The sequence below is a fragment of the Lissotriton vulgaris genome, chromosome 2_1 (assembly GCF_964263255.1).
Source record: "Lissotriton vulgaris chromosome 2_1, aLisVul1.2, whole genome shotgun sequence".
Lineage (NCBI taxonomy): Eukaryota > Metazoa > Chordata > Amphibia > Caudata > Salamandridae > Lissotriton > Lissotriton vulgaris.
Window position 1 is genome coordinate 1,258,952,239 of NC_141687.1, and position 14,325 is coordinate 1,258,966,563.

The window sequence follows — 14,325 nt, forward strand, 5'->3', positions numbered from 1 at the left end:
GATGTATGGCAAACAAAAGAACCCCAGAATCCAGGATATACATATTTTTCAAATACGGCGCAGAAATATTCTAAATTAGACTATATCCTGATATCCAATACAGAAATAGAGAAGGTTGAGATCATCAAACTCCCAAGAGTGCTTTCTGACCACACCCCCCTGTTGCTTATATATGACCTGGGAAGAGGGGAGAGAACTAAAACCTCTTGGTCTTTTGAAAGGCGATTGCTAGCAGATGATAGGTTTGTTGATCATATGAATAAGTGGGCGGAATAATACTTTGCAGCAAATAGGTATAGTGCATCACAAAATGGGGTCTGGGAGGCTTTTAAAGCTGCGCTGAGAGGCGAGACGATTAGCTGCTCCTCAAGACTCAGAAAGGAGGATAGGATGGAGGTAGAGAAACTTATGGGTAAACTTTCCACTGGGGAAGCACAACATATTGCAGATATCGCCACTGGAGGAGACGGTGATGAAAGCCATAATGTTTTGCTGACCATTAAAGCTAACATACAGAGGGAAATAACACAAAGGGCAGTAAGGGACTTTCAAACTTCTAGAGTAAAGAGGTATGAAACGGGAGAGCAAGCGGGCAGAGCCCTCGCACTTCGGTTAAGACAAGAAAAGTCAAAAAACCACATTGCACGTATCGATGAAAATGGTAACACATACACAGAAACTAAGGATGTTTTAAAAGTATTTCATAATTTTTATAAAGAACTATATGATGCGGGAAATAGTGGGAACAAGCAAGGGCAAAGTTACCCAGATAACGGTCTGTGTTTGAATGAGGTAACTAGAACGGACCTTGACAAAGACATATCCTATGCTGAAGTGTTGTCTGCCCTGAGAGAACTAGCCCCAGGCAAAGCCGCTAGCCCTGATAGGATACCTCTGGAAATGTACAAAGCCTTAGAGCGTGAGATTATACCAATATTAGTTGATTTGTTTAATGGTATCCTGTACTCCGGTGTTGTGCCCGACTCATGGAGGGAAACGAACATCGTAATCTTTCACAAGAAAGGCAAGCCAGCTGAGAAGCCAGGTTCATATCAGCCGATATCCCTGATCAATGCCGACACTAAGCTCTACTCAAAGATCTGGGCTAAGCGACTGGGCAGGATTATTGGCGACCTCATCTCCCCGTGGCAGCATGGGTTTGTCCCTGGCCGGGGGAAACCGGCCATACTTGTAGAGCTATAGGTCTGTTTGACGCCCAGACGGCCATGGGGGGGGAGGTTGCCATGATCCTGCTGGATGCAGAGAAGGCTTTTGATCGGGTGGATTGGCGCTTTCTCTAGGGGATATTGGCAGGTAGAGGATTCGGGGAGAAAGTCATCAGGGCACTAAGAGCCATGTATATGGACCCGTTCGCGAGAGTAGTTGCTATGAGGGAAAAGTCAAATATATTCTCTATTTATTTATTTATTTATTTACGGGTTTATACCGCGCTAGGATCATCTCCCGAAGGAGTATCTCCGCGCCTTGAAAACCTTTTCAGCTTGTGGCAGTAGGTACACAGATATCACTAGTTGGAGAATAGGAAGGTTTTTAACTGTTTTCTGAACGGGAGATAGTCCTGGCAGAGTCTCAGAGAGAGAGGGAGGCTGTTCCACAGCCTTGGTCCGGCTATGGATAGCGCCCTTCCACCTTGCCTGGTCTTTCTAGCTCTTGGGACCTGTAGTAAGGCTTGATCACTAGATCTCAGGGACCGTACAGGTTTATAGAGGGAGAATCTGCTGTTTAGATACTCGGGCCCTCTGTTCTGGAGGCTCTTATGTATAGTACATCCAATCTTGTACTTCACCCTTTGTTTAATGGGTAGCCAATGTAAGGTGTTCAAAAGAGGCTTCGATGATGTGCGGGGGGGCTGATTTAGTACAAGACGGGCCGCAGTGTTCTGGACTACTTGCAATCTCGCAATAACTCCCTCATTTGCTGATAGGAGCATCCCGTTGCAGTAGTCCAGACGACTCAATATTAGGGCCTGCACTAATGTTCTCCTAGTTGAGTCAGGGAGCATAGGGAAGACTTTCCTCAGCATGGCGATCACATGGAAGCATGAGCTCACTACTTGGTTGCTGTATTGTTTCAGGGAGAGCTCCTGATCCAGGCGCACGCCAAGATTTTTTACCACCTGCTTTGGCTCTGGGACTGGGCCTAGCTCTTGCGGCCACCAGTCTGGGGACCATAGGAGCTTTGCCTCACCGAACAGCATCACTTCCGTTTTTGCAACGTTACATTGCAGGAAGTTAGATGCCATCCAGTGGGCCACTGCCTTCATCCCCGAGGAGAAAGAGTTCCTGACCGACTCTGTGAGATGTTTGAACGGGAAGAGGAGTTGGGTGTCATCCGCGTATGACACGCGTCTATAAAGAGAGGGACACGCCAGGGCTGTCCCTGCTCCCCTATTTTGTTCTCTTTATATATCAATCCCTTCATCCAGAAAATATTAGAAAACCCATATATTCCCCCAGTGATTTTTAATGGATATACAAACAAATTATTAGCATATGCCGATGACTTAGCTGTAATTACAACAGACCCCCAACAGACCATACCCTTTTTGGTAGAAATGGCAAAGACCTTTGGACTCTTTGGATTCTGGGTACCTCCTAAACGATTCCAAGACTCAAATAATCTGTTCAAAAAATATTGTAAAGTCCGACACCCGTTTTGTGGATTCTGCAGTCTATCTAGGGGTAAAAATCAATGCATCCGTGGAGAAAATAGTAGAAGAAAATTATCTCCCATTAATTAAAAATATAGAGACAGAACTGAGAAGAATTGATGTTTTACATCTTTCTTTGGTTGGTAGGGTAAACGCTATAAAGATGGTAATGTTTCCAAAAGTCCTGTACCTATTTAGGGCGATTCCACTTTTGGTAGATGATAACATTTTGAACAAATTGGAATCAGCCTTTATAAAATTCATATGGCATTATGGCAAGATCAGACGCTCTACCAATCTCATGTCATTACCAAGGGAAAGGGGCGGTATGACATTTCCAAATCTTAGACTATACCATTGGTCGTGCCTTTTAATACAAATGCCTATATTACTCCAGATTAATACCAACTTGGTCGAGGGGAATCTCAATCTTGGGACTCAAGACCCTCCCCCAATTTATGAATTATTGTTGGGAAAAAACGCCACGGGACTTTTGCTCCGTGAAGTAGAACGTAGGTTTTATAAAAAGGCACGTTTTAAGACCTTACTTGGGGCTTGGTCTTTGTGGAAATCCATCCTGAAACATTTTAAAGTCCCTAAAGTAAATTCATATCACTTACTGGCCAATTCTTGTCTTTTTCCACAATTGAGGTCAGATAGAAGTCTCCAGGAATGGAAACCAATGAAGCTTTCTATAAATGTATGCGTAAACTGAGATTACGTCACTATTTTTCTAATGTTATGCAAAGCCAGGACCATGATGACACATCATTGGAAGAGTCTAAATTTAAACCTCCAAGCAAATACTCACCCCCGGTTTCTCACAAGATTCTAGATTTTTTCGAGGAATCTGTTAAAAGAGATCTGGCCAAAATTGTCTACAAATCATCGAAGAAGAAAAATTTCACCATCCATGATTACAATACCATGCGTTCCATCACACAGAATGAGGATCTTATTTTAAAACCAGCCGTTAATGGCGGAGCTCTCGTGAAAATGGATATTGAGTACTATAACCGCAAGGTGGATTAACACGTACACGATACCAACACGTACTTACTCCTAGAAAATGATCCCAAGTTTGAATTACAAAAACTACTTGAGATTCTTCTACAGAAGGCTGTTACAATGGGAATCATTTCTTCGCCACAAAAAATCTTTTTGACTATACAGAATCCAAGAAGACCCACGCTGTACATGACACCCAAAATCCATAAACATCCATCTGACCCACCCTTTCGCCCCATTGTGTCAGGGTGTAGTTCAATGTTCGACCCCATTGGTAAATATCTAGATTAATTTCTCCCAAAATTTGTACAATCGTGGTGTACTTACATCAAGGACACGACCCACTTTCTGCATGAACTTGAAATTATCCAAGAATATTTCCAACAAGATTGGGTAATATGTACCATTGACGTCACTGCCCTACATACTTCCATAAATCACCACCAAGGCTTGGAAGCAGTAGAATGTACGTTACTACAAATGGATCATACACATGAAAAAAGCGTATTCATCCTCAAATTGTTAAATTTTTGCCTGTACAACAGCTATTTTCAGTGGAAAGGACAGTTCTTTGGACAAATGACTGGCACGGACTCGTTAATTCTCGCGCCGGTGCCTACTCAACTCACGGGGTCACACTCTGCGACTCTGGGCAATAGCTTGCTTAATCTCCACTACGGCCCCTCGCGGCGGGATGCCTGGCTTTCACCTTGTGGATACCCTGCCCGGGGTATCTCACAGGGGAATACCAGGACGGGTTCCCTAAGCAAGCGCCCTGAGACCTTCGGGTGATTTGTGCGCTATATAAGTCAAATTACATTACATTACATTACCCACACACTTCAGTAACGCACATTTCATCTACGCTTTTTACTATGTAATCTGCATTTTCCTTTCACTCTATATCTCCACCATATTTAGAGTAACTGGTATTAAGCTCTACATCATGGTACATACTTGATAGGTCACTGTAACTAACTCCCCCTTTCATAGCCTGAGGTAGCCTATTCATGTATTCACTACGAACTTATTATGTTTACATATATACAACGGTCATGAGATCCCTGATGTTGTAACTACTTATCATCTTGCAACAGGCAGAATGACAACACTACAGGCACTTATTGTATGTGTCATTATGTCATCATGTTTACATGATTGTACTTAACTATAATAGGTATGTTCTGCATAAACAGTTACATATTAATTACTTCTGTAATGGTAAACCAGTAGTTATATCTTAATTATTGTTGAGAATATGCTATGGTATAACATACTTTGTTTTAATTGCTCATAGGACAGACATGAAGAAATAGCGTTGTTTATTTGTATTAGGCATTTATGTGATACGTTGTGATACATATCGGCAATGTTTTTGTATTGCCCTTGTGGCATAATGAGAAATTTCCTAGTTACCACAAAGGAAAGTTTCAATTCTATTAAGGAGGCGGAGGCGAGGATTTTGCTAGTCCTTTCTCCATTTTATTGGACAGCAAGTTAGTAGTAAAAGAAAAAACAATACATCCAGGACTACCCAAACCAACATGGCAGCGGTAGCCCTGGTAACCTAACAACCAATCAGAGTCCAACAGTTTGTATATATGGAGTCCCAGCTGTTAGTCCTTCCTCTTTCGTGGGAGCTGCCGCAGGGAAGAAGTCATCCAACCTCTAGTCCGTCTTTTGATCGGAGCCTAGGGAAGAGAACAGTAATAATAATATCTTGTCCAGAACAATGTCGAAGAATTCAAGAACATTGCAATGGAGTAACCTAACGAAATGCAGATAGAACTTAATCAGCATTGCACAGCTTATCAATGGAAACATTAAACTCAGAAAAAAGTATACTCCCTTAAACGAAGTAAAAATCATAATCCAGTCACGGGAGGGCAGGCTCGATAAAGCCTGGGTGGGAAAATCCTCGCCTCCGCCTCCTTAATAGAATTGAAACTTTCCTTTGTGGTAACTAGGAAATTTCTCATTCTATGTCAGGAAGCGGAGGCGAGGATTTTGCTTGTTCAAAGCCTACTCACCACCAACGAAGCAGCCTCATGGATTGGCTTAAAGTAGAACTTTTTGAAAGTCGAATCTGAGGACCAATCCGCTGCATTCATGATATCCTCCAGGCGTCCACCTACCTGAATAGCCTTGGAAGCCATTGCACCTCTAGTGGAATGAGCCCCAAAGTCAGTGACGCTAATTCCAGCTTCAGACATTATCCACCTGACCCATCTGGCAATGGTGGGAGAGGAAACTGCCTTGAACGGCTTCTTAACCGCAATAAGTAATTGTCTCTCGCCCAGAGGGCGGAGCTCAAGAGTAACATCCTCATATGTCTTAAGGCAACGAACAACACAGAGCTTTGGCGAATCTGGGAAAGCCGGGTAAGTTACTGACCTGGTATTACATTTAGTTCTTCTTGAAACAGTAAATGTAACCCCTTCTGGGGTAAAAACACTGGCTGATACGTCCAGTGCACGAACATCTGAAGCACGTTTACATGAGATCAAGCAGAGGAGAATCGCTAATTTGGCCGAAAGCTCCTTGCGGGAAAGGTATTGATTATCCTGCCAGGACTTTAGAAAATTCAAGACCACATTAACATCCCACAAACCTGAATAACGAGGTTCTGGGGGGCGCGAAAGGTGAATACCTTTAAGGAGTTTACAAACCCAAGGGTGCTCACCAACCGGAGAGCCATCAACGAGGGCATGCCCAGCAGAAATTGCCGACCTGAAAGAATTAATGGTGCTGTACGCCAATTTCTTTTTGAAAAGATCAGCGAGGAAGGTAATCACGTCGGTGACAGAGGAGCCCATGGGATCCAGGTGTTTTCCCAAACACCAACGAACCCATCTGTTCCATGCTGATCTATACCGCTTAGTGGTGTTAGGAGCCCAGGTTCCTCGAATGAGGAGCTCAGCGTCTCTCGAAAGCGAGTCACAAGACCAACGTCCCCTGAAATCCTCCATGCCATGAGACGTAGATGGCCCTGGAGAACCAGCGGATGCGGGTGACCCAATGGATCCGTCAGAATGTGGTCGAACGACGGAAGCCGAAGAGGCTTGTCCCAGTATAGTTCCAAAAGAGAAGGGAACCAGCATTGAGCTCTCCAGATTGGCATGATCAGAATCAGAGAAGCTTTCTGCCTGCGGACTTGAGCCGCCACCCTTTGAATGAAAAGGAAGGGGGGAAACGCATAAGCTGGAAACAGGGACCAGTCCTGTAGGAAGGCATCCACTGCTTCCGCCCCCGGATCCGGTTTCCAGCTGTAGAACCGGGGTAGCTGGGCGTTCCATCTGGACGCAAATAAGTCCATTACTGGAAGACCCCAAAGGTCCGAAATTCCCTGAAATACTGAAGGATCCAGTCTCCAGTCGCTGGCATCCCGGAAATTCCTGGATTTACAATCCGCAACAGTGTTCAGATCGCCTGGGAGATACTCCGCCGTGACAGAGATCTGGTGAAGAAGGCAATAGTTCCAAAAGTCTTTCGCAAGGTCCGCTAGGACCTTGGAGTGCGTGCCTCCCAACCGATTGATGTACCTGACCGCAGTTGTGTTGTCCATCCAAAGAAGCACACAACACGAAACCTTGGTCGAGGTGAAGGAGCGGATCGCGAACGAGCCCGCAAGGAGCTCCAGACAGTTGATATGGAGGTGAAGTTCCTCCTCCGTCCATCTGCCGCCCACCGAGAGAGAGCCGCAACGGGCGCCCCAACCCTGGCGACTGGCATCTGACTCGATCACCAGATCCGGACGGGAACCGAAAATCGCCTTCCCGTTCCAGGCATCCATGTGATCTAACCACCAGAGGAGCTCCGATCGGGCTTCCAGATTCAAGGAAATCAGTTCCGAGTAAGTAAGACCCTTGCGGAGGTGAAATGCCTTCAGTCTCTGAAGAGCCCTGTAATGAAGAGGACCTGGAAAAATGGCCTGGATCGATGAAGAGAGTAAGCCCACAATCCTGGCCAGTTGGCGGAGGGATACTCGATCCCGCCGAAGAACCTTGCGAATCTCCTTCTTGATCTTGGCGATCTTTTCGGAAGGAAGGTGAAGAGTCGCATCCGTAGTTATGATCAGAAAGCCAAGGAAAGTCATTTCCTGTCGAGGAAAGAGATCCGACTTCTAGGCATTGATGATGAATCCCAGAGACTGAAGAAGGGTTATAGTAACCTGAAGATGGTGAAGAAGGAGGTCCTTGGACTGACACATTAAAAGAATGTCGTCCAGGTAAACAATCAGACAAATCCCCAGGGTACGGAGATGTTCTACCACCGGGCGCAGGAGCTTGGTAAAGCACCAAGGTGCTGAGGAAAGACCAAATGGAAGCGTAAGAAATTCGTAAACCTGATTCCTCCACAGAAACTGGAGGAATCGACGATGAGGAGGAAAGATTGGAACCGAAAGATAAGCATCTTTCAGGTCCAACCGAACCAACCAATCGTTCTGTAACAGAAGGTCCCTCAGAAGATGGATGCCCTCCATCTTGAAGTGTCTGTAAACCAGCCACTCGTTGAAGGAGTGGAGGTTGATTACAGGTCTGAACCCTTTGCCTTTCTTTTCCACCAGGAAGATGTTGCTGAGGAAACCGTTTGGGTGAAGCGCCGAGGGGATAATGGCGCCTTTTTGTAACATCGCCTGAACCTCTAAATCGACAAGTTCTTGGTCTGAGACAGAAAACACTAGAGGACGAGGACGAGAAAGCTGAACAGGGGAACCGTAGAATTCGATGTGAAACCCCTGAACCGTCTCCAGCACCCAAGGATCTGAAGTTATTGACGCCCTGGCCTGGGGAAACAACGCTAACCTTCCCCCCATTTGAACCAGAGAAATGATTCGAAATCTTACCATTAAATCCTCTGGAGTTGGACTGGAATCCACCACGTCCTTTGCCTTGGCCTCTGCCTCCTCTGGAGGGGTAAAAGGTACCCTGTCGTCCATCGTTCCAGCCGTTATTTCGTTTGTACTGGCCTCTATTGGGGCCTTGCTGGACCTGACGGCCGGAAGAGCGACCCCTGCCTCTGCCGGCCCCGCCAAAAACCTTTCTGGGAAAAAAAAATTTAATCGAAGCCTGAGCCTTGTCCAGAGCCGAAAAGGTTGCCACAAACTTCCCCAACTCCTTAACAAAGGGGTCACCTAACAAAGCACCCTGTGCAATAGGGCCTGCCTCCGAAGACGACAACTCCCCTAGTTTCGGGTCAATCTTAAGCAGTAAGGAACGTCGCCGTTCTGCAGAAAGCGCGCAATTGGCATTGCCAAGAAGGCACATTGCCCGTTGCGACCAACCAGCAACGTCATCCACAGACATCGGTAAGCCCGACTCCTTAGAACGTTGGGCCGTTTCAATAATTTTAGTGAGAGGGCCCACCACATCTAGAAGTTTATCTTGACAGGCTTTCCATGACCTATCAATACCCTTTTTAGGGTCCTTGATATATTTGGCGAAGAAGGTACACAACTTGGGATCAATCTCAGGGGTGCATGCTACTCTAAAGGGAAGAGAAGGGCGGGGGCACTCAGAACGCAGACGGAGTCGGACATCCTGAGGTAAAGGCTGTCGAAGCTTAGCTGCGACATAATCAGCAGTAGACTGCTCAGGAAACCACTCCGATGACCTAGGTCTTACAATAGTAGATGGGTCAAACATATTAGGAGGCGCAAGATCACCCTCCGTAAGACTAGGAGCGCTGGGCTTAGGGCGCCAAGACCTGCTCACATCAGAAAAATCCTCTGAGGAAGCGTCCTCATCCTCATCTACGTATTCGTCCTCCTCATCATCTCCCTCAATGGGGAACCCTTCCTCCAGGTCAAGGTCCTGGGTGGCAAAACCACCAGTCTCTCCGGGTGAGTCTTCCCCCCGGTAGGGTGCGCTTCTAAGCGTGCGCGCACTCTTACGGAACACTTCAGATAACTTACTGAAGCCCTCCAGGTGCCCCGCGTCACGCTTCCTGGCCGTACGTGGTAAAGCACACGGAACACCACTGGGCCCTGCCCCACGGTCCCCAAAAACACCAGTATCATTTTTAAAAACATGGGCTGACAGTCTGTTTACACTGTCCTGCAGAGGTGCCAGAGCTTGGGCTATCGCCGAAGAGAGAAGCCTGTCAACCTCTGCAGGAGGGTGTAAAGGGGTCAGTTGTGGCTGAACATTAGGAGCCACCACCTCAACAGTTGAAGGACTGGACTGCATATTAGCAGAAAAACTGGTACCCATACACAAACACCCCAACTAAATACAAGGGGAAATCCCTTCACACAGGTACCAGACAGGCTAACACAATAGAAAACCTGAAACACCAAATTTCTGACAGAAATAAAATTAAATTCAAAAAATTTCAGTCAGAAAAATACTTCCTGCCATGTAAAACGGCGTCAGTGTGAGGGAAGAGGCCGAAAAATGACAGAAGCGCAGTGCCTCAGCGCGTTTCTACTCAAGCGCGAAAAGCGCTGAGGAGAACAGCTGATCGGCGTCAGAAGCCGACACCAAGATCGCGCACGCGCGAAGAATGAACGCTCGGGCTGAAAGCCTACCGCGTTGAAAACACAGCCTACAACAAGGCAAAGTCAAATACCAACAATCGATAACACGAAAAGCTGTCAACAATCACACAAAAACTGCCACGACAAAGATATGAAGAGCGTGACTTATCTTGCCGAGGCAGCAATGGAGAAAGAGGAAGGACTAACAGCTGGGACTCCATATATACGAACTGTTGGACTCTGATTGGTTGTTAGGTTACCAGGGCTACCGCTGCCATGTTGGTTTGGGTAGTCCTGGATGTATTGTTTTTTCTTCTACTACTAACTTGCTGTCCAATAAAATGGAGAAAGGACTAGCAAAATCCTCGCCTCCGCTTCCTGACATAGAATTTAGGATGTGCGGAAGATTGTGTACTCAAATATTTATTTAGGTTTTGTAAGCAGCATCGCATAGACTGGGCATACATAGTTTCGGGCTCTACAGCATGACTGAAATCTCACATGACTCTGAATGCTGACGTTTTTAAACGGCGCTCGTTGCAATAAATTTTTATAATTTCTCTATTATATCTGTTCCTGTCACTTTAACGTATCCCAGAGATTGTTAGAGGCCCCAGTTGCACATTGAACTACGATTCCCAATAGGCAGAGCCATTATGCATCCCAAACTGACCCGCGCACTCCTTTGAGTATATCTGTATGGTATCCCTCCGCGGGTACCGTGTTAGCACTCTGACGGAAGATCTCAGCAGAACACCACGTCGTTCTATACAAACTACAAGCAGGTATGCAGTGTATGAGGTTGAATGATATATTATTCCCACTCTGTGGTTTTTGTATTGTTACTGGGAAAACGTGTTTATCGTTTTCTTCACAGAGAGACGAGTATCTTGTTCGCATTTGGGATGAATTAAGTATGGTGTTAATAGACGTAATAGTCGACAGCCACCGCATCACGACGCAGGTTTAACCCTATGACGACCCTCTACACTTGAGGTATGAAACTTTCTGACATTAAAACATACGGATATGCAGCGTTATATAGTTGATCCTTACCTTCACTTGTTCTCTCACAGATTAATATTTAAGTTCGCCGCCACAGTAATCAGTGTACAACACACAGACGTGAAAGACGATTATTATCAGCCACAACATTGAAATGTTACGGTATGTTTGCTCCCTTCATTTACGGTCACACTGGAACACGCGTTAGTGATTCTATTTCTAATACAATTTTTACAGTTTTTACAGCACCCAAACCGCTAAAAGACTGCTTATTTTTACCAAAAACTTGGCCATCTTCGTAACCACACTTTTATTCGTTTACTCAGTGGAACACGGCGCATCTAGGTAGGATCCTTGTCAATGTCCAAAGTATCGTAAAACATCTCGGTGTGTCTTTACCTATGCAAACGTAGGGTCCTTTTCTCCCCTAACCTTTACGTAATATAGTGGCAGACATTACGATAAGCCCACTAACATGAAGTAGTTTTTGTGCACGTAGCAGAGGTCTATATAGTATGACAACCATATCATACATTTCTGAAAATCCTGTCTGTTAACTAGAGTCAGCCTAAATCAACAGAAGTGGACAAGCCATGTAGTAACTTTGTGATCTACCAATCCCTATAAACATGTAGATTTCCTGTATAGCCTCTTAGGCAGTTAGGACACAATTTATTGAAATCAAGTCACATGTTTACTTGCTGTTATTCTATGATTAGTTGGTTACATATGTTGTCATAATCCCCCTATGAGAGTCACTTACTTGCTCTTTAATCAGCTGCATATGTTGTAGTGTTAATCATGCACAATTACAAACACATTAGTGATTTATGCTTTTCTTTTCAGAATCGACCCTGAAGAAGGGTACCCACGGGGTCCCGAAATGCATTGGGCGCTGCTCAAGTGAAAAAATGATTTTGGAAATATATTTACTATAACATGGTTGTTTGCAAATCAATTTGTTTATATATGATGTATAATGAAAGTACCCGGTTAGAAAATACTATGTACTAGTATGACTGTTTAATTCATTTCTTGTACAAAACCCTTGTTTTGGAAAGTGCTTTAACAAATCACAAGGATTTTCGTGATTCGTGATATTCCATAAAATATGTTTTTATGTTACTAATCTTCATTGACATATAAAATGATGAATTGAGTTCAAAAAAAATTTAAATCAGTATCATTATTGCTTGGAAAACAGGTCTGTTTCCACTAGGAACAGTGCTCATTACCAGTAGTTTCTTAACTACTGTTCTTTAGCTATTCACTCATTGTGTAGCCAACACAATTTGGTAGTGTAGCACCCTTTGTCTACATTGTTTACACTGAAATTAAATGCACAAGTGCACCTCTGTCTTCACTTCATTGTTCCTCCCTCCCACTTGGCCATATATGGCGGGGACCGCGCGGCAGTGACCTATGACCCCTGACCCGGTCACTCCACTCACCGCACGGCCCCCGTGTGACCTGATCATCGCTGCTGCCTCAAGCGCCTCTAGCGCCGCCACTCCTGCCGCTGGTGCTGTTTGCCTTCACCCTCTACCCTCTGCCCCTCTGCTCTTGCCTTCTCCCCTGTGGGCTGTTGCTGCTTTGGGCCTCCACCCTCAGGCTTGCCCCCTCGCCGCTTCCCCCGTGATTTTCTCGCCCTTGTCTCCCCCCGCTCCCCGCCGCTGCTCCCCTGTGGCCCGCCCCCTTCCTTAATCCCCATTCGCCACTGCGCTACCACCTCCCAGCTGCTCCACCCTCCCACTTCGCCATATATGGCGGGGACCGCGCATACGGTAGCGAGCACGTGCAGCGGGTGCGATGATTGTGCGCCGAAGGCTCGCCAAAGGCAAGCCCGTCTACGCCCGTCCACGCCTGGACCGCGCCCAGCACTAGGACCCCTGGCCCTCGACGATGCCATCCCACCCGTCGGACCTACAATGCCGCCACCCTCCACGTTCTCAACACCGGTCGGAACCCCGCCTGCTACCGAGACAAACCGAAATGCACCTACGGACCCTTCACCTGCCAAGCCTGCAAATTCACCTGCCTCCGAACCTGCACCGCACCCACCAAGCCAAGCACCAGCAACAACCACCTCAAGTGCATCCTGCTCAACACCCGCTCCGTCCACAGGCACGCCGTCGAACTCTGGAACCTCCTCGACACAACATCACCAGACGTTGCTTTCCTCACAGAAACCTGGATGAATGCCTCCTCAGCCCCCGACATCACCATAGCCATCCCGGATGGCTACAAGATCACCCGGAGGGACCGCGTCAACCAAACCGGAGGAGGCATCGCCATCGTCCACAGTAACACCATCCGCATCATGACCAACTCCAACGACACCCTCACCACCGCCGAGCACCTTCACTTCCAGATACACACCGACCCCAAAACCACCCTTAGAGGTACTCATCATCTACAGACCCCCGGGACCACGCATATAATTCAGCGAAGCCATCGCAGACTTCGTCAGTCCGCACGCCCTCACCCCCACAGACTACATCCTCCTAGGGGACCTCATCTTCCTCCTGGACAACACCAAGGACTGCAGCACCGCCGCCCTGCTGGACGACCTCACCAACCTCGGACTCAAGCAACAGGTGAACACCCCCACACACTACGCCGGCCACACGCTCGACCCCATCTTCTCCTCCAGCAAGCACATCTCCTTTAGCCACTCCACCGGACTACACTGGACAGATCACAGCTGCGTCCACTTTAACTTCAGGAGAACCAGGACCCTCGACCACCCATAACAGGTTCCTCGCAGAAGCTGGAGCAAGATCACCGCCAACCAGCTCATCACCGCCCTCAGCCAGAACCCACCCACCAACACGAAGGACCCCAACAAAGCAGCCCGCAACCTCACACAGTGGCTCGCCAACTGTGCGGATGACCTTGCACCACTGAAGGACCCTCCCAGAAGACCCGGCAGCAGAAAAGCCCTGTGGTTCACCAACGACCTCAAAAACTCCAAGAAAACCTGCTGCACCCTCGAGAAAGCCTGGCGCCACGACCAGACAACAGAAAACATGACAGCCCTCAAGAACGCCACCCGCAAACACCACCAGCTGATCCGCACCACCCAAAGGACAACATTCAAAGAACGACTAGACAACAACACCCACAACAGCAAGGAACTCTTCAGCATCGTTAGAGAGCTCTC